Below are 20,355 nucleotides of genomic sequence, written 5' to 3' on the forward strand. Positions count from 1 at the left end.
CACCCTCCCCTATTAAGCAGGCTGAGTAGGACAAAGTTCTCCCCTACCAAGGCTGGGGGCCCGAGCCTGGTTGCGCCTGGGCCCCGTCCAGGGAAGGGAATTAGAAGCACTGAGTTCCATCCCAGCTCCTGAGCACACAGCACAGCATCACTGAGCATCAGGGGCTGCACACTCCACAGGCGGGGTGCTCACCACCTCCAGTGACACAACCCTGTTCATTAAGCTCTTTGAAAATGCAAAACAGGATTGTGAGCTTTTTACACATGTTCACGCATTTACGCCTCCTCAAAACCCTTGAGACAAGTACCATCACACCCACTCAACAAATAAGGCCAGCGAGGCCCAGGGAGGTCAAGTTACCTGTCTGAGGTCACACAGCTAAGTGAGTAATGAAGATTGAATGTGAACCAGGGCCAGCTCCAGGACACACGCTGTTCATCTCGAAGCCTATTTCCCCCCTGAACTTACCGGACTCTTAGAAAGCGTATCTCTTGGAAAGTGACAGTAAAGAAAGCTTCCCACAATGAGTTTCCATGGGTTCAGCTGGACGCCATCCTCCCAAGGGCCCAAATCGGGGGGCCCATCGGAACTCACCCAGGTGACCTTGGATCCCAGCCCCACTGGCGGCTGTTTCCTGCACTTCCAGTCTCCTCACGCCCTGGACTTGTCAGAGGCTTATTTCTGACCCCTGGGGTGCGGCCCAGGGACCCAAAAGAATCTTCAGCAAGGGTTGGGCTGCAGGAAGGGGTGCAGAACTCTCACCCCCAACCACTTCCTTTTAGTTAAAGCTGCTGTCTTTAACTGCCCAAGTCCCTTGGAGTACTGTCTGACCCCCCCCCAGGGTCCCTAGTGCCGCCCCACCCACTGGCTACACCATCAGTGTTGGGTAGAAGGGGGATGCAGGGGAGAGGAAAAAGATAAAGGGGAAGGGATGGGAGGAAAGAGGGGAGCTGGAGGGGAAGGAGAGTGAAGGAGGCAGACAGGGGAGAAGCGGGGAGCAGGGAGAGGGAGCAGGAATGAGAGGGATGGGGAGGAGAGGAGGCGGGAGAATCGTACCTGGACTCCTTTGTGGCATCAAGCGGACTATAGATACATTAAGAATGTGCATGGCAGACGAGGGGTTCTTGTTTGCAGGCAGTAGCCTGCGGGTCTGGTGTCAATCTCCCCTCCACCACCTCTTTTCAATAGGACGGAGACTTTGAAGCTGTGCCACCCCAGCCCCCTCACTGGAGCTTCAAACAAAGGGGACAGCCAGGGAAGAGAGGCTGAGAAGCCCCAGCCGCCAGCGCGGGAGAAGGGGCGCAGGTGACAGCAGCCCCTGGCAACCGTTGCCCTGGCAACCGTTGGCAGCTGCCGGGACTACGTCACAGCCTGGCTCAGACCCAGCAAAGCAACGTGGCCCCGTAACTTGTCCTGTGCCCAAGTCCTCAACTCAGACGCTGCCCAGGCCAGACAGGGAGCTGGCAGGAGGGAGAGCAGGGGTTAGGACAGCGATTTATGGAGAGCCTGAGGGACACCTGCCTGTCTTGAAGGGACCACAAAGAGCCAGAGCTTCCAATTTCTCCAGAGAGGCAGAGCCCCAGGTTTTTACATGAAATCTGCAAGTTTGTCAACATTGACTTTAACACCAAATCTTTTTTTTTTTTTTTTTTTTTGAGACAGAGTTTCGCTCTTTCACCCAGGCTGGAGTACAGTGGCATGATCTCAGCTCACTGCAACCTCCGCCTTCTGGTTTCAAGCAATTCTCCTGTCTCAGCCTCCCGAGTAGCTGGGACTACAGGCACCCGCCACCATGCCTGGCTAATTTTTGTATTTTTAGTAGAGACGGGGTTTCACTATGTTGGCCAGGCTGGTCTCGAACTCCTGACCTCATGATATGTTCACCTTGGCCTCCCAAAGTGCTGGGATTACAGGTGTGAGCCACTGCACCCAGCCCAAAACCAAATATGTTTTAGAACCCAGAGCAGGCCACCCAGTAACCAAATTATGCCTAACAATAGCTGGATTTGCTTCTAGAAGCTGCCAGACTGTGGCCCTGGCCTCAAAACAAGCAGAACACCCTCTAATCCCACCATTGGCTTTTGTGAGCACAACGTGTGCATCATATTTCTCTGAAAACTCCTTAGGGTCCACCTCCTCCAGGAAGCCTTCTCAGATTGCCACAGCCTACCAAGAATCCCCCTTCTGAGTTAGCCCTAGGCCTGGAGGTTCCTCCTGGCTTCCTTCTAGAGCTCCCAGGGGGCTAGGAGCTCAGATTCTCTTTTTCCAGTCTGGGGAGGGAGGAAAATAGAGGAAGAGCTTCTGAAACTCCTCTTGTGTGCCAGGAACTACATTGGGCATTTTGGAAATCCATTTCTACCACTCTACAAGGTTAGCCCTATGGGACCCACCTTACAGATGGGGAAACAGAGGCTCGGGGATGTGACTTGCTGTGAGCCTCCTAGCTGGTAAGGGAGGGGTATGGAATTTAAACGGAGATCTTCTCTGGGACATGAAGATATCAAGACCAGTTGTCCATCTGGCGCTTGACTAATCCCTAACTCTCCCCCAACGTTCAATGCTCGGCCAACTTTATTTGAACATCTCCAGTGACAGGGAGCTCACTGTCTTCCAAGAGGGCACATTCCTTTGATCTCTAAGTTTTTCATACCCACTGAATCAAAGGGGAAAGGGCATAAAAACTGTGGTATTCCCCAGACAGGGCTCAGAAGAGAACCAGGAGTTAGAACTCCCACCGAGATTTTCGGTTCCAGACCAGCAACAGCCCAGCAGATAGGGTGGGGTTGCTCAGGGGTGCAAAAGGTCCCGGGGTCTCAGTCAACCAGCTACAAGCACTTTCTCAGAACACAAGCAGGTAACCCCACTGGCAATCATGTTCCGAGGGGAGTCCAACAGAGGAAGGGGCTTTGGGATGATTTCTGGCAGAGGCCATGGGAAAGGCAGCAGGGGCTTGGGGCTGAGGGGATGGCGTCTCTGCAACTCCCCTCCTCCCCCGCCCCTCCGTGGAGCAGAGCCAGGAGGCAGCTTCAGTCAGGAGGCCGCTATTGTCTCACTGCAGGCCCAGAGCTGGGTCCCATTCAGGCCCTATTTTTGGCCCCCGGAGGAAGAGGAAAAGAAAGCAAAGAAAGGACTTGCTGTTCTCTGGTGAAACCTTCTCCCGGAAAGGCTCACAAGGCTTGCCGGCCAGAGAAGGCGGCCTCTGTTGCATCAAAGGATCCTGGGCTTAAAGGGAGCTGGCAGGGGGCTGTGGTTCAGGGGACCTGGGGGGAGGTACAGACGACGCCCGCCAAGCCTTTTACATACACTTAGTACTCACTTACAACAGCAACCCAGAGAAACAGAGGCACAGCTTCCCCAGCCCCACCCATAGTCCCTAAACATCCCACTCATGGTAATAATAAAAATAACTGCAATAGCTCATCGCTGCCCAGAGCCAAAAGCCAAAGCACTGTCTTACTTCACACCTACAACATTCCCCACCAGGGTGGGGGCGGGGACCGAAATGATGAAGCTCATTCTGTAAGTCAGAGAACTGAGGCTCAGGGAGCAGCAGGACTGCTGAAATCACGAGCCAGTGACCACAAGCCTACTCCCATCCCCCAGCCTTATGCCACCCCATCCCTTCCTTGCAGTCGCCAACTCCAGCCACTCTAGACTTCTATCCCCGGACACACCTCAGGATCTTTGCACGCACCTTTCCTTCAACATAGCACATCCTTTCCAGGACCCTTTCCCTGACTGCCTCCTTCTCAGGCCTCAACTCAAATGTCCCCTCCTGTGAGAAGCCTTCCATGACCACCCAATTAAAATTATCTTCCACATCCATCCCTTGCTTCCATGTGATGTATTACTGTGATTTATTACCCTTACGGCACCCAACACTGACAAGACTCTGCGATTTGCTTATGTGTTATCCCTTGCTCAGCTTTGCTGTCTCGCCTATCTTGCTCACCACCTGCATCTCCAGTACCTAGCACAGTGCCTGGTCCACAGATGATCCCAGTGACTGCTAGATGAGTAAATGAAGACTGAGATGGAGCTGGGACTCTAACCCAGGGCAGGCAGGCTCCACGCCTCTTCCTAAAAGGAGCCATTCCTGATAGATACCATAGATCTAGAAGATCCAACCCAGAAGTGCCACTCAGGCTATGTGAGGGGTAGAGGATAGGGGATGGAGAGGGTTCGAGCACTGAGCCATCTCCACTCCCCAGCCTCTAACAGGATCAGGAGCACACACACCTCGCTGGGTGCTTGGCCAGAGAAGGGTTCCCAAGACTGTGCATAGCCTGATAGGATCTGATACACAAGGCAAACTCTCCTTTGCTTTCCTGGTAAAGGCTCTGAGAAGTCCTGCGGCATGGAAGCCTGGGAGCCCACGCCTTTCCTATGCCACTAGGGCCATAGACAGTTTTAATGAGTGCTGCATTAGAAGATGTCTGAGATTCCATCTGAATCTGTGAGCACTGAACCTTGGATTTTCTCTCTACATTAAAGCAAAATTACCACCCCCAAGACCCTCAAAGGCTCACTCCTGTGGTTCGGGTCTAAGCGGAGCCCAGGTAGCAGATTTGCCAATGAAAGTGGGGCACGTTCCCATTGCTGCAGACACCAAGCTCCTACCTGTGCTCCCCACGGGCTCTCCCAGGTAAAGCAAGGAGGAGAAAGGGCACGTGCTTATGGCCACGGGGTCCTGCAGTCTAGCAAGCTGGGGGTGGGGTGTGTCCCAAGGACTAGTCTGCAGAGATTCATGAGGCAGCTGGGGCAGGGAAGGGAGCCATGCATGAGTGCAAACCATAGGATATGCACTTGGCCTCACATGCTTCCAGGGCCACTCTGTGAGGAGGTACTATCATTCCCATTTTATAGCAGGGACACAGGGACACGGAGCTTGCCCAGGGACACAGAGCTGGTAAAACTGGATCCAAAGGAGCACGATGTACTCCTTTCCCTGGGCTGCCTCTGTTGTCCTGCGTGCCCTGGCATCAACATGGCGAGTCAGCAGAAGCTACTCCATAGAGAGGGAAAGGGAGGCTCAGAAGTGCTGAGCCACAGGGCCCAAAGCCTCATGGCCCAGGAACAGGGGCGGGGCCGGACCTTGCTCTCTCCTTTGCTCATGTGGTTTGCAAACACTACTGTCCTTCCTCGATCACAGTCACTAAAGCTTCGGACTCCAGCTTCCCAAACCCAGGTAGAGGGACAGAGACAGGACCCTGGGCCTGCCGCCACTTGCTGCAGGGTCTCTATGAAGAGGCACTGGCTGTCCTCCCCCCACCATGGCTGGGGAGGGTGCTGCACTGGTCCCAGCTCCCACCACCTCCAGTTAAGGTGCCAGGACACAGGCAGGAGAGGAGCTGGAGGACAGATCATGTGCATCTGGTCCCCTAGGTGTGCGCACAGGTGGCATAGCCCCCCAGGGGGTGTGGCCAGCACGGCCATGGTGTAGGATAAGTACAGCTTTGAGGAAACTGTACATGAGGGCTTCTTCCAACCTTGCCCACTGTCCATGGCTCTAGGCAGGTAGGGGGCTGCGGGGGTGCCATGAAGTCAGGAAGGCCCCTATTCAGGTTCAAGCCTATTGGATAAGGGAGAGCAAGGGGCCCTGAAGCTTCGCCAGGTAGGTGTCCTGCCCCTCCTGACCTCCATCAGCCTCTCCCAGCTCACTCCAGTCCTCTTCAGCTGGATCCCTCTGCCCCTCTGCTCCCTGCCATCCAGCCCACTGAGTTATTTACACACGGACAGGAGTCTCTAAAGATGCATTCGTGACTTTCATGGTGGAGGTTCCTTGGAAGAACCTTGCCAGTCGGCCAGGCTATGAAGAGGGTTTCTAGATAGAGGCACCACCTGCCCACAAGCACGGCCTGATGTAGCTAGAATGACCCATGTGCTGCTTAGGGACATAACGACTCGGGGGAACGTGGGAATCGGGTGCCCATCTCCCCCAAGGCTGGGAAAGCTCGGGGCTGGAAGGCGCCATGAAGAGAAGCCCCAGGCAATACCCAAGTTGCCTCTGCAACTCCCCTGCCACACTTGAACACCTACAAAGATGGGGAACTCACTACCTACCATGGGAATGGCCATCTGTGGCACTGTGGGGAAAAGTCCAGGCTAACAGGCTGGAGACTGGGTTCGGGCCCTGCTACCACTGACTGCTCTGAGCTCTTGGGCCTGATTCCCCATCTGTGAAATGTGGATAAAGTTTCAAGTCTTAGAGGGCCAGCAGCACTCAAGATTGAATGAGGGTCTTTGTAGGCAGTGAAGTGTATGCCCCAGAGGTGGAGGTTTGGGCTGTGAGTCGCCCCTGAACTGTTTGGCCCATGCCCAGATGGTGACACAGCAGTGGGCAGAGGGCACAGGGCTGAGCATGACTCAGGGGCCCCCGCCAGCCCCTGGGGCTCACCCCTAGCATCTGTCACCATCAAAGCAGGTGGGTCTGGGCAGTTGTCTGACCCCCTGCCACAGGGTCTGAGACCCAAGGTGCCAGCCACAGAGCCACACCCTGAGGCCCAGATTCTGCCAAGGACCCAGAAGGGGTCAGCTGCTCAGCCTAGCTCCCAGGGGCCCCAGGAATTCACCCAGCAGAGAAGTGACCACAGTGCTGTTCTGTGCCAGGAAACCAGCTCCACTGGAACCCAGGCCTCCTCTCCAGGGCTAGTGCCACGGCCTCTGGTCCTCTGAAAGGTCAGCAGTTCTGTGGGTAATGGCTGCAGCCCAGCTCCCCAGCCCAGGGTCATATCAACTCACTCCAAAACCTGGGTCAGGTCTCAGGTCTTGGGGAACATGAAGGAGCCCCAGGCTGGACAATGCCTCGGGGCAGCAGATCAAGACCCTAGTAATGGGCATGTCCAAAGGGGAAGCTGTCACAGGATTGGTGGTTTTCCCAGTAACATCTTGGGAGGATGGCATCATTATTCCCGATAAAGTCTCCGTTGCTCTCTAAGAACAAGGCTTGGTCATGGCCCAGAAGGGGCAATGACAACAGCACTTGAGGTGTGCCCGGCCCTGCACTCAGCACTTAACATCTAGAGGCTCACTTAACCCTCTCAAGGTGCCATTACCATCCTCATGTTTACAATTAGGAAGATGAGGCACAGAGAAATTAATATACCTGTCCCAGGTCACACAGCCAGTGAAGCTGGGACAGAATCAGGCAGCCCCAGGACCCATGCCCCTAACAGCCCACCTCGTGCTGCCTCTCCTAGGGGGCAGCCTGGCTGGGGGATGGAAAAGCAAAGTTCTGGGCCAGCTGGGGACAGGGCCTACATCTCATGAGCCCCTACAACGTGTGGCTATCTCGGTTCATCCCCACAGGGCCACATTTAGATATCAGAGACTTTCACAGCCCAAGTAATGAAGTTTTGAGAAATGCAGCCGCTTGCTCTAAGTCATTTTTCAAAGATTTGAACCTAACTCAACGACCCCATGACCTGGAAGATTAAACCTTGAGCTGAGGTTTAGGGAGGACCTCTTGAAGTCATGCACTGTGCTAGGTACATACTTTGCAGCCATTTGTTGCCCCAAATTCCACAGCAACCCTGCAAAGGGGTGTATTGTTATCTCCATTTACAGGCAGGGAAACGGGTCCAGAGAAGCTGTCATCTTTGACAGTGGAATGCAAGCCTCCACAACTCCTCTCAAAAGTCAGTTTTCCTCCAAGGGCCTTCAGCATCCAGGCTGGGGTACTGGGAGGAGGACAGAGACCTGAGAACGGGAGGGGAGAGGGCCTGGGAGGTGGCAGAGGCAGCTCTCCATCTCACTGTTTTTTGTTTTGGAGTTGGTGTAAGTGGCCCTGAGTCTGGGAAGCCAAACCAGAGCCATTCACCGCAGAACTTTTCAGGCCACCAGGGCTGGGCTGGCTCTTGGGCAGCGAGGCCGTCTCCCCACCGCCAGGCCATCTCCCACTAATGCAGAGAGGCCCGTCCACTGGTGCCCGGAAGCATGCCAGCTCCTCCAGGTCTGAGCTTTTATCTCTGCCTGGAACTGCCAAGCATACCACAAACTGCCTGAGCCTGCGCAGGCACCAGCTTGGGAGCCCGACATCCACCACACTGGCCTCCTTACCAAAGCACGAGTCAGGCTAGAGGTGGGTGAGTGAGCGCCACTGGTGTCCAGGTGGCCACAGCTCTCCCAGTAGTAGTGGGGGCAGGGAGAAGTGCTCACAGTTATTACAGGTTATCTTGGGGCCTCAATACACCCATCTGTTGAATGGGAGAGGTAATAAAAAAGGTTTAACATTCCCACGTATGGGAAATGCACTGTCCCATATGCTTTCCTATATCAACTCTCTTCATGCTCATAACAGCCTCTGGAGTAGATGTGACTGTAATCCACAGTCTACAGATGAGGAAACTGAGGCACAGGCCCACGTTCACACAACCAGAGAGAAACAAAGCCGAGATTCTCCCTGGGCAAGCCACCTCTGCTGTCTGTAAGGGTGTCCCTACAGGTATGCGGATTTGGCAGTGGCAGGGGCGGGGTTCAAGGCATGTGCCCGGCTGGCTGAGGAGCCTCCTCTCCACCAAGACACAAGAGCCCACATTCTGGATCCCCGGAGATGTGGCTTTGCCTCCCTTGCCTCAGTGTCCTCATCTGAAAAGTGGGTGGCGTGTGCAAGGCACTGAGCCCAAGGCCTGGTAGAGTCTGACGTCGGGGAAGGTCCGGGATTGCTCCGGTCCAGGCTCAGCCATCGGGGAATCAGGGAGAGTTTGGGGCTTAGCCGACCTCCTGCCAGGGCAGGCTAGCACAAGGCAGTGTCAGAAAATGTGTGTCCCTTCCTCCTCCCCAACCCTTGGCCCCTCTACCCAGCTGTCCAGGCCTAAGCCCAGAACCTACAGGGCTCCCCTGGGGGCTTCAAGGCGCCCCAGATGGAGCACCAGAGACAGGAGGAGGGGCAGGGTCTCAGCCGAGTGACGGCTCAGGAGAAAGCAGGCCTGGGAGGCTGAGGCCGTGCCAGGGCCCCGCCCCACCCGGTTTGAGAGACCCCTTTGTGCCAGCCCGCCCTGCCCCCCACTTGCCATCTGCCCGGTTGCTGCGTCTGATCACCCCCGACTGCTGGGTTTGCTCACATGATGCCCCCATCTGCTGTGAGTCAGAAGGCAGGGTCCACAGGGCCACCCCCAGCATGGGGACAGGGGCTGAGCCCTGCTCAGGCTCCTGTCTGGGAGGAGGAGGTGGTGCTGGGGTTTGGGGCTCTGTTGTCACGCTTCCCTCTCCTCCCTACTTCCACCCAACTTCTCCACGGCCTCCTCCGTGGCCTCCCTGGGAGCCCTACCACATGGAAACCCATCCCACATCCCTGAGACAGCACAGCCCCCCAGGCCCCACCTGCACACAGCTTCTGCACAGGATGGCGGAACCCGCATCCCAGTCCGGCTGCAGCACAGTCCGCAGTGGCACCTCCACAGCTGTTCTGCCCACTCCCCGCACCTGCCTTTGTCATGCTGGGCCTTGCCAAGAGGCCACCCCCCACACCAACCCTGCGGCAGTTCTGCCACCTCTCTCCTGTCCTTCCCCTCGACTGGGTGCCACCTCCACCTCATCTCCCTCATATGTGAAGCTGCCTCCAGGCTTCAGCTTTAACCCAGCAGCGAGAGACTGGGACTGCCTGGCCAACCTCACACTGCACACCTATCCTGCCCCTCCCCGTCCTGCTGGGTTTGTAGCCTGGGCCCCCAGCCCCACACAGCACCCATCTGGTGAGTCCTCCTGCCTCCCTTCCCCCCACAGAGCAGATTGGGACCTGTTGGCCTGGCTCATCAAGTCCCATGAAATGACCCATGCCAGGGGTCCGGTAACACCTTCCCCATGGTCCTCAGCTTGTATCATTCCCCAAATGTTTTCCTACTTAGTTTCCTCCACTAGGACTCCCCCTGCAGTGCTCATACAGATATCAGCTCCTTCCCCTCCCACCTTCTCCCAAGCCCAGCCTAAGTGCCTTCCGCAGAGCCTCCCTGGTCCTCTTCCCCTTCTCTGGGCCTCCGGTTAGCGAGCTTATCTCACGCCTCCATTTCACCTCCTAACGGTTTTGTTTGTTTGTGTCCCTGACAAAAGGAAGTGTCATGCCAGGCTGACTGGCCCTTGCCCAGTGGCCCAGGTGGGGACACAGCCTGTCCGTCACAGATCACACCTGGAGCTGTGTTCTCCATCACTCGGCACTCTCAGAGCCAAGCCCCAGGCCTACAGGAGCCAGGGCAGCTGTGATCACCCCTACATACCCATTTAACAGCTGAGCTCCTGAGGCCAGAGGAGAGGAAGGGCAAGGAGGCCACAGTGATGCTGTGACCACGGTGGCTCCATATCTCAGGTCCCTGCAGCAAAGAAGGGGTCAGGTCTGGCCCTAAGAGCTCATTCCACACCTGGACATCGGCAGAAAAGAGCCCAACAGGACCCCTGCCTGGGCTCTGGGGAGCCAACTTGGCAGCCCATGGTTATTAAAGCCCAGATATGCTCCTTCTCACACAGTCTCTGACCCCAAGGAGCCAATGGGCTGCCCGGGGCTACCCCCTGGGAGGAGCGGGGGGCTTGGCTCTGGGGTCTGGGCCACTCATGAGCTCAGAGATACCTTATTTGCTTTGCTCACGGCCATGTCCCCAACAGAGTACAGAGCACATAGTAAGCGCTCAATAAATTCTTCTATAAATAACTTCCTTGGTCCGCTGAAAGAGCCACAAAGGCTATTTCTACCCAGCCCGTGGACTCCAGGCCATAGCTGCTCCACATTGGTGGGGAGTGGGACGGCCCTGCCTTGGCCCATCCCCTCCTCCCCACTCAGTAAAATGAGCACCAGGCCCCTCCCGGTGGGGCGCTGGGAGACCCCCCAACTCTACCACACAGCGGAGGTGAGTGGGGGACGGGGGAGGACAGGAACCATCGGTTTCCTACACAGCCCCAGCCCCCGCGGGGACCAGTGGGAAGTCCTATCAGTCCCAGGCAGCCAGAGCCCTGAGGTCTGGTGGCAACCGACAGGGTGTTCAGCCCGCAGCCCGCGCTTCTCATCTGCGTGTCACCAGTTCCAGGACTCTCACCCAGGTGCCCCATGTTCAGAGACCCTGCGGGGCCACCTCCTCCCAAAGCTGGCCTTGGTGATGAAGAGCACAGCTGTCCCTAGCTTAGTGGGGACCCCGGACCCAGCCCCAGGGGCAGCTGCAGGAAAGCTACCCTCAGGAGTCCCCTCAAGTGCCCCCTCCTCCCTGAGCCTATCCCCCCGCTTTCTATCCCTGGATGTGCTAGGTGACCCTGGGCAAGCCACCTGCCCTCCCAGAGCCTCGGTTCTCCCACCTGTGTGGTGGGAGCACTGATCTCACAGCCCAGAGAGCAGACCCCAGCTTGCTGGGCCCAGTGACTGCACCACTCTGAGCCTCAGTTTCCCCTGCTATGAAATGCCTGGGAGCCCCGGGAGGTGCCACTCCCCTTGGGCCCCAGCCCTTTCCCAGGCATCTCCCTGTGGGTCCACCCGCACTCTAGAGCCCCCCCACATCCATGCTGATCTGGGCTAGATCCCACCAAGATACCAAGACCCCCCCCATTTCCCTATTTCCCCACCACCCCTACCCACTGCCCAACAGCCACCCATGCATGGATGCACACACCCACACTCACACTCACACACTATTCCTCCTCCCACCTGCTGTCCAGCCCGTGTTTGGGTACCTGCTGCCAGGCGGAAGGTCCCACGCAGGGCCAGGCGGCTGGACCACCTTTCAGGATCCACCCCCAGAGGCTTAACCTGCCAGCCCTGGTCCCCGCTGCCTGCCGAGTGAGCTGGAGAGTGTGGGAGGCTCCCAGCCCATCTCCTACGGCAGGGCAGGGCAGGCAGCTAGTGCGGAGAGGGAGGGACCGGGTGTGTTTGGTGGGGAGACACCCCCCTCCTGCCCCAGCTGAGCTCCTCCCTCCTCCCTGAGCTTGACTGGGGATGACGGACGATATATGTGAGTCATGGATTTCTCAGAGGGAGACCAGGAGGGGGCAGGGCTGAGAGCGCTGAGCCAGTGACCCTGGGGGATGCCCATGACTCAGCGCCAGGCAAGGGGGCACCTCAGCCTCACCCCTCATCCAGGCAGACAGACTTCAGGGACAGGCAGGGGCCGGGGATCACTCTGCTTCCTCAGCCTCCATCTGTGGCTTCCCAGGGCCAGTATCCCCAAAGTTCCCACAGAGCGGCCAGGGTTGCCATGGCAACAGGGTCCTTGGATGCTGTCCACCCACCCCCCAGGTCAGGGCGACAACTGCCCTTTCCTGAAGGAGAGTCCAGCCTCCTTGGCAGCCGACGGGAGCCAGTGCTGACCGGCAGAGCGGAAGGCAGTCAGGAGGGAGCGGGTGACAGGCAGCCGGGCAGGAAGCCAGCCAGGCCATGCACGATGGACTGGCTGACCCGCGTCCCCTCTAGGGGGTGACCCGTCTCCCCTCTCAGTGCTCCTCAAGCACCCGCAGTTTCAATATCCCAAGTCATTTTGGATTCTGAGACCCCAGGGGCATCTGGAAACGGCCTCCTTTAATCCATCTGGTGAGCCAAAGGGGAAACCAAGGCCTGGGTGAAGAGCCATTCCCAATGGCCCCAAAAGCTCAGAGAGTAGAAATGGGCCATGCCCCATCCCCTTTCTGGTCATTCCTCTGTCAGCAGAGCCTCCCGCTGCTGGGGTTCAGCGCCCTTCTCAAGTCAAGAGGCTTTGGATAACTCACACTCCCTGCAGAGGCTCCCATCTGCCCTCCTCCGAGCAATGAGGATAGATGATTCCTCAGTCAGACATGCTGGGAGGATTTTACAGTGTCAGAAGGGTGAGTGGTGACAACAACAGTAATTACACTCGCTGATCACCGTCTGCATTCCAGCTCCAGAGCGCCCCTGGCAGTGGAGAGAAGTCAAACCTGCTGCTCAGACCAGCGCCACTGCCGGGTACTTGCCAAGCCCTCAATAAATACTCCCTGTGAATGTGGTGATGAAGTAGAGGGAGCTTAAGGCAGAGACATGCAGCTCAGAGATGAGAATGAACCTGCCCAAGATCACACAGCAGGGAGGTGCCTGAGTTGGGATGGCGGGGTCGCAGGTGGTCTGGCTCCATAGCCAGGTCTCCTAACCACTCAGCAATCCGGCTCCCCAGGCCTCAGCCTGGGGCCTGGACACGTGGATGCTTGGGGAACTTGAGATTCCTTCTCTCCGGCAGAGATCTGCCTTCTAAACGAGGGGGCCTGGAAAAGCTTCCCAATGCCACGTGGAGGAAGAATGAATGGAACGTCTCGGGCAGCCTAAGAGCCCGGGCTGCTGCAGGTGAACTGCACTCCTCACCTACCCGCCTGAAATCAAGCTGCAGAAAGGAAGGGCCACAAAGCCACCCTGTGGGGTGCAGGGAGGCCACAAAGTGAGAGCTTCCAGAAAACAGCACTGTGCTCCCCACATTCACAGCCCCCAGTCCAGGCTGTGGGCCAAAGCCTGCGGCAGGGAGGCACCATGAGCACTGGGCCCATGTCAGGCCCTCTGCTCACTCCTAGGGCTGCAGTGGGAGCTCCCTTATTGCCAAAGCAGCAGGGACCAGCCTAAACTGGGGGGCCTACTAACAAGGCAGGACAAGTGAGTTATCCAGCGGAGGATGGGGAGTCCCTAACAGACCACCACCTCTGCCTCAGTTTCCCCAAGGTCAGTCCTTCAGGGCCCGATCAATTGGTAACCGGGGCAGCCTCAGCTGTTCCCCAGGGACCAGGCCCACAGGGCAGCTGTTCACCCCTGCCCCGCCACCACACACACCCCCCACAGAGGGTGCCAACCAGAAGAGCACAGATGGAGAGTTGAAGGCACCACTCTCTCTGCAGATGGCTGAAGAGAGTGCAGAGCCAGCTGCCACTCTGGCCACATAGGAGAGGCCTATGGGGCCGCCTGGCTGGGCAGGAGTTGGCTGCCCAGCTCCGCCTGCCTCTCTCACCGTCCGGCTTTGCAGAGACCTACTAGGAGCTAGGGGCAGGCAGGTGAGGAAGCAGGTCCCCAGCTCTGAGTCTTGCTAGGGAGACAAGCCTGGCTCTCATCACAGTGATACCTAGAGTTGGTATTCAGCATCCGGGGGGCTCTGGGAGTAAACGGGGAGAAATTCAATGAATTATTAAACACAACACTATCTGTTATGAGTGCTGATAACAGGACTAATAATAACCTGCTATGTCTGGAGGTTTTATGGTGTCAGATGCTCTGCTTATGCAGATCATTCTCATTTTATCCACACAACCCTGTGGGCTGGGTACCACTTGTATGTTAGAGATGGCCAGAGACATGAAGTAACTTAGCCAAGATCGCACAGCTTGGACCTGGCTGGACCTCCAGGTGTGTGGGCTGTAACCAAACACAGGACACCAGGGATCTGGCCCCTGTTAGGCACTTCATCTTCTCCTTCGGTTTTCACAACAGTCCATCTCCACTTTACAGAAGGGGAATCGAGGTACAGGGAGGTACCCATGCCTTTCTATAACAGAGCAGAAAGCTGAAGGTGCAGGAAGCCCTTCATTTGAGGGACAGAGGAGAGGGGGCAATGCTGCTGCCCCCTCTCTGAGCCCGGAGTCTCTGATCACAGACTCTGGGTTCAGGCCAGCTGGCCCCTACTCCCAGCGGGCCAGCTGGATGACTTGGGCAAGCATCTCTCCATCCATTTATCTCCTCGCCTGCCAAGTGGGGACCAAAATAGCACCTCCTATTGGGGCAATTAAATGAGGCCACATGCATAAATCTTGCAGCCCAGGCCAATGGGCACCCTGATGCATTGGCCAGGACACTGTTATTCAGAGTGGCCTGCAAAGGAGGCAGAGAGGGGGCTGCCAGGGAGGTAGGAGATCTCCAAGAACATGACGGCCTCAGGACAGGGATAAGAGGTTAGGGCATCCTTATTGTCTGCTGTGACTGAGACCTGGGGGAGTAGGAAGACATGGTGAGGCTGGGAGGGTTAGGAGGAAGTCTTCAGCCCCTTGTTCTACCTCTAACCCTCCAGCCAGAGAAGCAGCATTTAGTGGGAACCAGCATAGCAAAGAGTGAAAAGCTGTCCCCACCTGTGCAAATGGCCATGAGCAACCACTGCCAGCTCAGAAGTGGGTTTTTTGTTTGTTTTCGAGACAGGGTCTCGCTCTGTTGCCCTGGCTGGAATGTAGTGATGCAATCATAGCTCTCTACAGCCTTAATCTCCTGGGCTGAAACGATCTTCCCACCTCAACTTCCCAAGTAGCTGGGACTATAGGCATGTTCCACCACACCAGGCTAACTTTTGTATTTTTTGGAGAGAAAGAGTCTTGCTACATTGCCCACGCTAGTCTTGAACTCCTGGGCTCAAGCAGTCCTCCCACCTTGGCCTCCCAAAGTGCTGGGATTACAGGTATGAGCCACTGCGCCCAGCCTCAGAGGTGGGTATTTTTAGACAAGAGCTGTTCACATCCAGGCTTCTCCCCTTGCAAGCTGAGTGACCATGTAAATCATTGAGCACAATGCCTGACACACAGTAGGTGCTCAATAAATCTTGGCCAACATCATTATTATTATCATAAAGCCCACATAAATGCCAAAGGCCCGGCACTCCACCATGTGCAGCTTGCAGAACCCTTTCACATCTACTACCTCCTCCACAAAACAGTGATGATCATTCCCATTTAACAGAGATGAAAACTGAGGCTCAGACAGAGGACCTTCCCAAAGCTTTGCAGCAAGTCGGCAACAGAGTCAGGACCTGAGCTCAGACCGCGTGTTTGGCGGCCAGTGTTCCCAGCCATCTGCCTGCTATCTCCTGTGGGAAAGCCTCCTGGACACAGGCGTGGGGGTACCCACAGTCCCATGATAACGCCACCTCCCATCACACCCGCCCCGGGCCCGGCAGGGATCGCGTTGCACATGTGACTCAGCCTCCTTCACAAAGGGAGCTGTGTGTCTGGTTCCCTAGGCCCGCCTCCCCCACCCACTGCCCATCCCCCAGGCAGGGAAAGAGCAGGGAGCCTGGCCTAGCCGAGATGCGGGGGAAGCAAGGTCATCCTCACCGCTAAAACGGGACAAATCTAATGGCGCTTCAGGTCTAGCCTTGGGATGCAAGAGGTTGGCGCCAGTTCAGATGATAGAATGAAAGGCTGGGCACACAGGAGGGGCGAGCGTGCCCAGGTCCAAGCCTATTTTCTGATACCTTATTTGGAGCTCCAAGGACAGACTCCATCTAGCTGGCTCCCTTGGTGAGTGGAGCCTGGGCAGGTGCCCTGCCCATATTTAACCTGCATCTGGTTTCCAAAGCGCTGGAGCCTGTGGTCAGGGAGGAGGCACTGCCCGGATGCCAGTCAGGCTCCTGTGTCCACACCTGGCTACAGCACTGGCCTCTATCCACCCCACCCCCTGAAGGTTCCAGACTTGGAGCAGGTGGACCTCTGTTGAACACTTATACTGTGCTGGGCAGGTGACTTGCATTTTCCCCCACAACTCTGTGAAGGAGGATTTGCCCCATTTGTGAGAGGAGAAGACTGAGACTCAGAGAGGGAAAGGGGCTGACAGGTCACACAGGGTTAGAGCTGCCTTATTTCAGTCCTGCTTTTCCCTTCCATACCCACTTCTTGGTTCCAGTGGCATCTTGACCACCTGCCAACAAAAAATGGCCTTGAGCCCGATGCAGGCAGACGTTCTCCCTCCCCCAGGGTCACCCTGTCCCTGCCCTGCCGGGAAGGGGCCACTGCAGAATGCAGTTCCTTAGGGTTCAGGCTGGCTGGGCCTCCAAAGCCCACCCCCATCTGCTGACCTCCCCAGCGGGGAAGGCACGCCTGGGTGCCCCGCTGCCCGAGATAGAAGGTAGGCTGCATGGCCACCCCCTCTTCCTAAGCATGACGGAATGTCTGACCTTTTGCCTACCTCCCAAGAGCACTTGGCAGGAAGGTTGGATCCATCCAGAATAGATCATTCCGGCCATATCCCTGCTCCCAGCCTTCAGAAGCCCCTGAGCCCAGAGCAAGGCTGGGCCACCTCTAACAAGCCCTTTCCTCACCCAATCATATGCCTGCCAGCCTGGGCCCCTCTTGCAGTGTGCACGGCTGGGCGTCCAGAAGTCTGGGTTCTTGGGTGAGACTACATATCCCTGGATGTCACGGTGTCCTTTGCAGCTCAGGGGATCGGAGCCAGAAGCACAGCCCCTCCTCTGAGTGTGGCTCCTGGGAGGACCCCTGCCTGGCGCCCAGCTACAGCAGCCTTGTCTGGAGGAGCGCCAGTGGTTGGGAGGCTCCAAACTGCCCATCACTCCACCTAGATGCCACCAGCGTCACCCTAAAGCCCTCCGAATAGCCGATCGTGAGATTTTGCAGCAAATTTGACCTGTCTGTGCCTCAGCATTCTCATGTGTAAAATGGGGATATCCGCCTATCTTAGAGAACCTGTCACTGCCACTGCTGTATGTTTGGTGTAGCATGAACTCCCCACTCTCTCTCTCTTTTTTTTTTTTTTTTTTTAATTTTTAGACGGGATCCTGCTCTGTCGCCCAGGCTGGAGTGCAGTGGTGCAATCAGAGCTCCCTGCAGCCTCAAACGCCTGGGCTCACATGATCCTCCCACCTCAGCCTCAAGAGGAGCTGGGATTACAGGTGGGCCACCACGCCCAGCTTGGGTTCTCTTTTAAAATCCAAATTCCCCCAGTGGAGAATTTGACTCCTCTGTAGAAGCCTCCCTTCCTGAACTAGGGGTCCCAGCCTTGGCATGGGGTCAGCAAGACCCCTTACCTCAAGACCATCCCAGTTGCTGCTCTTGCCTCTAAAATTGTGCCTCTTGCATCAGCAGCATCCTTGGCCCTAGCCTGTGAGGTCTGAGTGGCAGCTGTTCGGATGCCAGGCCTGGGTCAGGTGCCTCTGGTCAGGCAGTGAGACATCATCGCTCCTGTGCCAAGGGAGCCAAATAAGACCCAGAGAGGTGTAGTGACTACCCACAAGGCGGCACAGCAGTGTGCAAAGATGGCGGGACTTGGTCCATCTCGAGAGGACTGTGTATCATCTCGCTCGATGCCACAGTGTTCCCGGATGTCAGCTTTGATCTCCCTGTGCACCCCACCTCCACCCCCACTCCCTACACACACCCCATCAGTGCCCAGCACAGAATGTGTTAAGGTGTTGGCTACAAGAGACCTCCCACTGGGAGAATCATAAAGAGGGCGCCACTGTTTCCTCACCTGGACACCAGGACTGCCACCACTTCTCTCTTGGTAAAATGAAGAGCTGCAGTTGAAACTACTTTGTGGAAAGCCCACAGAGCGCCCAGCCCCCCAACACATCCCAGAAATGCCGCCTTCTGCATGTGCCTGTGCCCAGCAGCCAGGAGCCCCTGGGGTCTCCCCCTAAGTGCTGGGGCACAGATGGCTCAGAAGGCATAATGGAGCAATGATGATAGCCACTCATTAGCAGGCGCTGCCTAATTAACAGAGGGAATGCGGGGGGCCTATTTGCTGCCCACACGCCCCAGGGAGCCAAGTTGGTAGAGAAGGCACGGTGCCAGCACCCCACCCGCAACTCCAGACACCCACCTCTGGCTGGCTGGCGTGTGTGGCCCGTGAGACCAGGGGAGGGGCCTACTGCTGCAGCTTATGGGTTTACAGACCAGTGCCCCTGCCTCTCCTTCATGGAACAGACAGGGAAACAGGCCTGGAGGGAAGGGAAGCCTGGTCCAGGGTCCCACAGGAGGCAGTGGCAGGGCCGGGCCCCTTCTTCCACGACAGTTCCCTGTTCCAAGGAGTCCTCAGCCACCATTGAGGGGCCTGGCCCAGAGAAGATAAGCAGCCGGTGGAGGGAGGGACCGTTTGAAGTTCTTCTCCTGCCTCTTGCAGCCAGGGCAGGGAGGACTGTGCTGCTGGGTGCAGGGAACTGGGGGGAGCAGGGGGACCCTCTGCTGGCCACTGGCCAGGCACGCCCCCAGGCCTGCACCCCATTCCTTCCACTTGGCTTGCCAGGGGAGGCTGCCTTCTTCCCCCGTCAAAAGTCAAACAACCTGGGCCAACCTGCTCCCAAACCAGTTTCTGTGGGATCCCAACAGGAAGCTGCTCAGGGCACTGCAGAAAGCATGCAGGAGGCTTCAGGTCCTGCCGCCCGCCTCCCGTCCACGCTCAGGCTCCACAGCGTCACCCTTGCCCTGCGTCCTGCAGTGTCCTCCTCTGGACACCGGGAACACACCTCACACCTGCCAGCTTCCCGGTGCCAGGATGACCACTATGCCAGCATGCCCAGCCACGCTGTGCACTGCAAGGGGTAACCCCAGAACAGCCAGGGCCTCCACTGAGAGACGCCCAGTACCCTGAACAGGCCAAGGGCCAGGCCACACACATCGGGACCCTCAGGGCATTGAACTAGACCTGAGGGATGGCCAAGGTCAAGGGGACAGGCTGGCAGCAGCACCCCACTTATCTTTCCCACCCCTGTCCCCCACCCATCTCTTACCTCCAGGTCTGGGCAGGTCCCTCACCAGCCTATGCCTGTGTGGCCTGCTCCTCCCCTTCCACCTCCTCCCAGGGCCAAAGGCACCCAGTCTGAGCTTGTCTGGGCTGGCGGGCAGCCCCAGGTGAGGCTCCGCCTGCCTGTCTCGCTCCATTTCCGGCTGCCCCACAGCCACTGCAGCTGCCACCCTCTCTTGTTCCCAGGTGTCCTTGCAGGGGCCAACCTGGCCCTTAGGTGCTGAGTCCTCCCACCTCTCACCTCTCCATGGACTTCAGCACCTCTTTCCTGGGAAGCAGAGGCTGCTGGATGAGCCTGGGGGAGTCCTTGGATGTTTCTGGGTCTCAGAGGCCGCCCAGGCTGTTGGGAGATGCTGCCCTCCATCTGTAATCTGCCAACTCTTTGTGAGTTTCTTCCTGCCTCCTCCCTCAGTCCAGGCCCCGCCTGGAAGCCTGGGCCCAGACTCACCTGCCTGTAATAAAAACAGGCCCCAGCCAGCAGCTGGTGGGGTCAGGAGGCGGGAAGTGAGGGGGATGGGGAGTCCTACTCGTTCTGCTCTCTGAGTGTCCAGGCTCCTGCAGGACACCGGACAAAGGGAGAACTGAGGTAGAAAAAGGGGCAGGGATGGAAGCCTCTTCCTGGAAAGAGCTCAGCAGCCATTGCTCCAGGCGTCCTGGGACGGTGCTGAGTGGAGTCCTCCAGGCAGGCCCTGGCCCACTCACCCCTAACCCTGCCTCCCTGGCCCCTGCCCCACCCTTCACTCCTTGTCTCAGTCCGGCAATTCTCCAGGGGAAGTTTCTCAAGCTCTCACACCCAGGCACCCCTCCTCCAGATGCTTTCTGATTCCTACGTCACACCCCCAACATTGAGAACACTGTCTGAGCCCTGCCACCCCTTCTAGAAGCCATCCGGGCAATGGCTGATTTATTCTACAAAGTCTCTATCAGGTGCCACTGTGGGTCAC

General features: G+C 57.2%; 1 protein-coding gene across 6 annotated transcripts in view; it reads right to left on the bottom strand.

Annotated features, from left to right (window-relative positions):
- ADGRG1 (adhesion G protein-coupled receptor G1) overlaps positions 1 to 20,355 on the bottom strand; it is a 45,007-nt gene that overhangs the window by 23,687 nt on the left and 965 nt on the right. For 2 of the 6 annotated variants that reach the window (XM_011938825.1, XM_011938824.1), the window contains exon 1: positions 11,647 to 12,281. The exons of 1 other annotated variant lie outside the window; for it this stretch is intronic. The gene's annotated coding sequence lies outside the window, so the exon portion shown is untranslated. Of the gene's footprint in view, positions 1 to 1,056; positions 1,426 to 11,620; positions 12,282 to 19,652; positions 20,001 to 20,355 lie in introns of those variants that run through there. 3 more of the 6 variants (XM_011938826.1, XM_011938822.1, XM_011938827.1) reach the window with 3 other exon arrangements.

Source organism: Colobus angolensis, unplaced genomic scaffold (assembly GCF_000951035.1).
Source record: "Colobus angolensis palliatus isolate OR3802 unplaced genomic scaffold, Cang.pa_1.0 Scaffold178, whole genome shotgun sequence".
NCBI lineage: Eukaryota > Metazoa > Chordata > Mammalia > Primates > Cercopithecidae > Colobus > Colobus angolensis.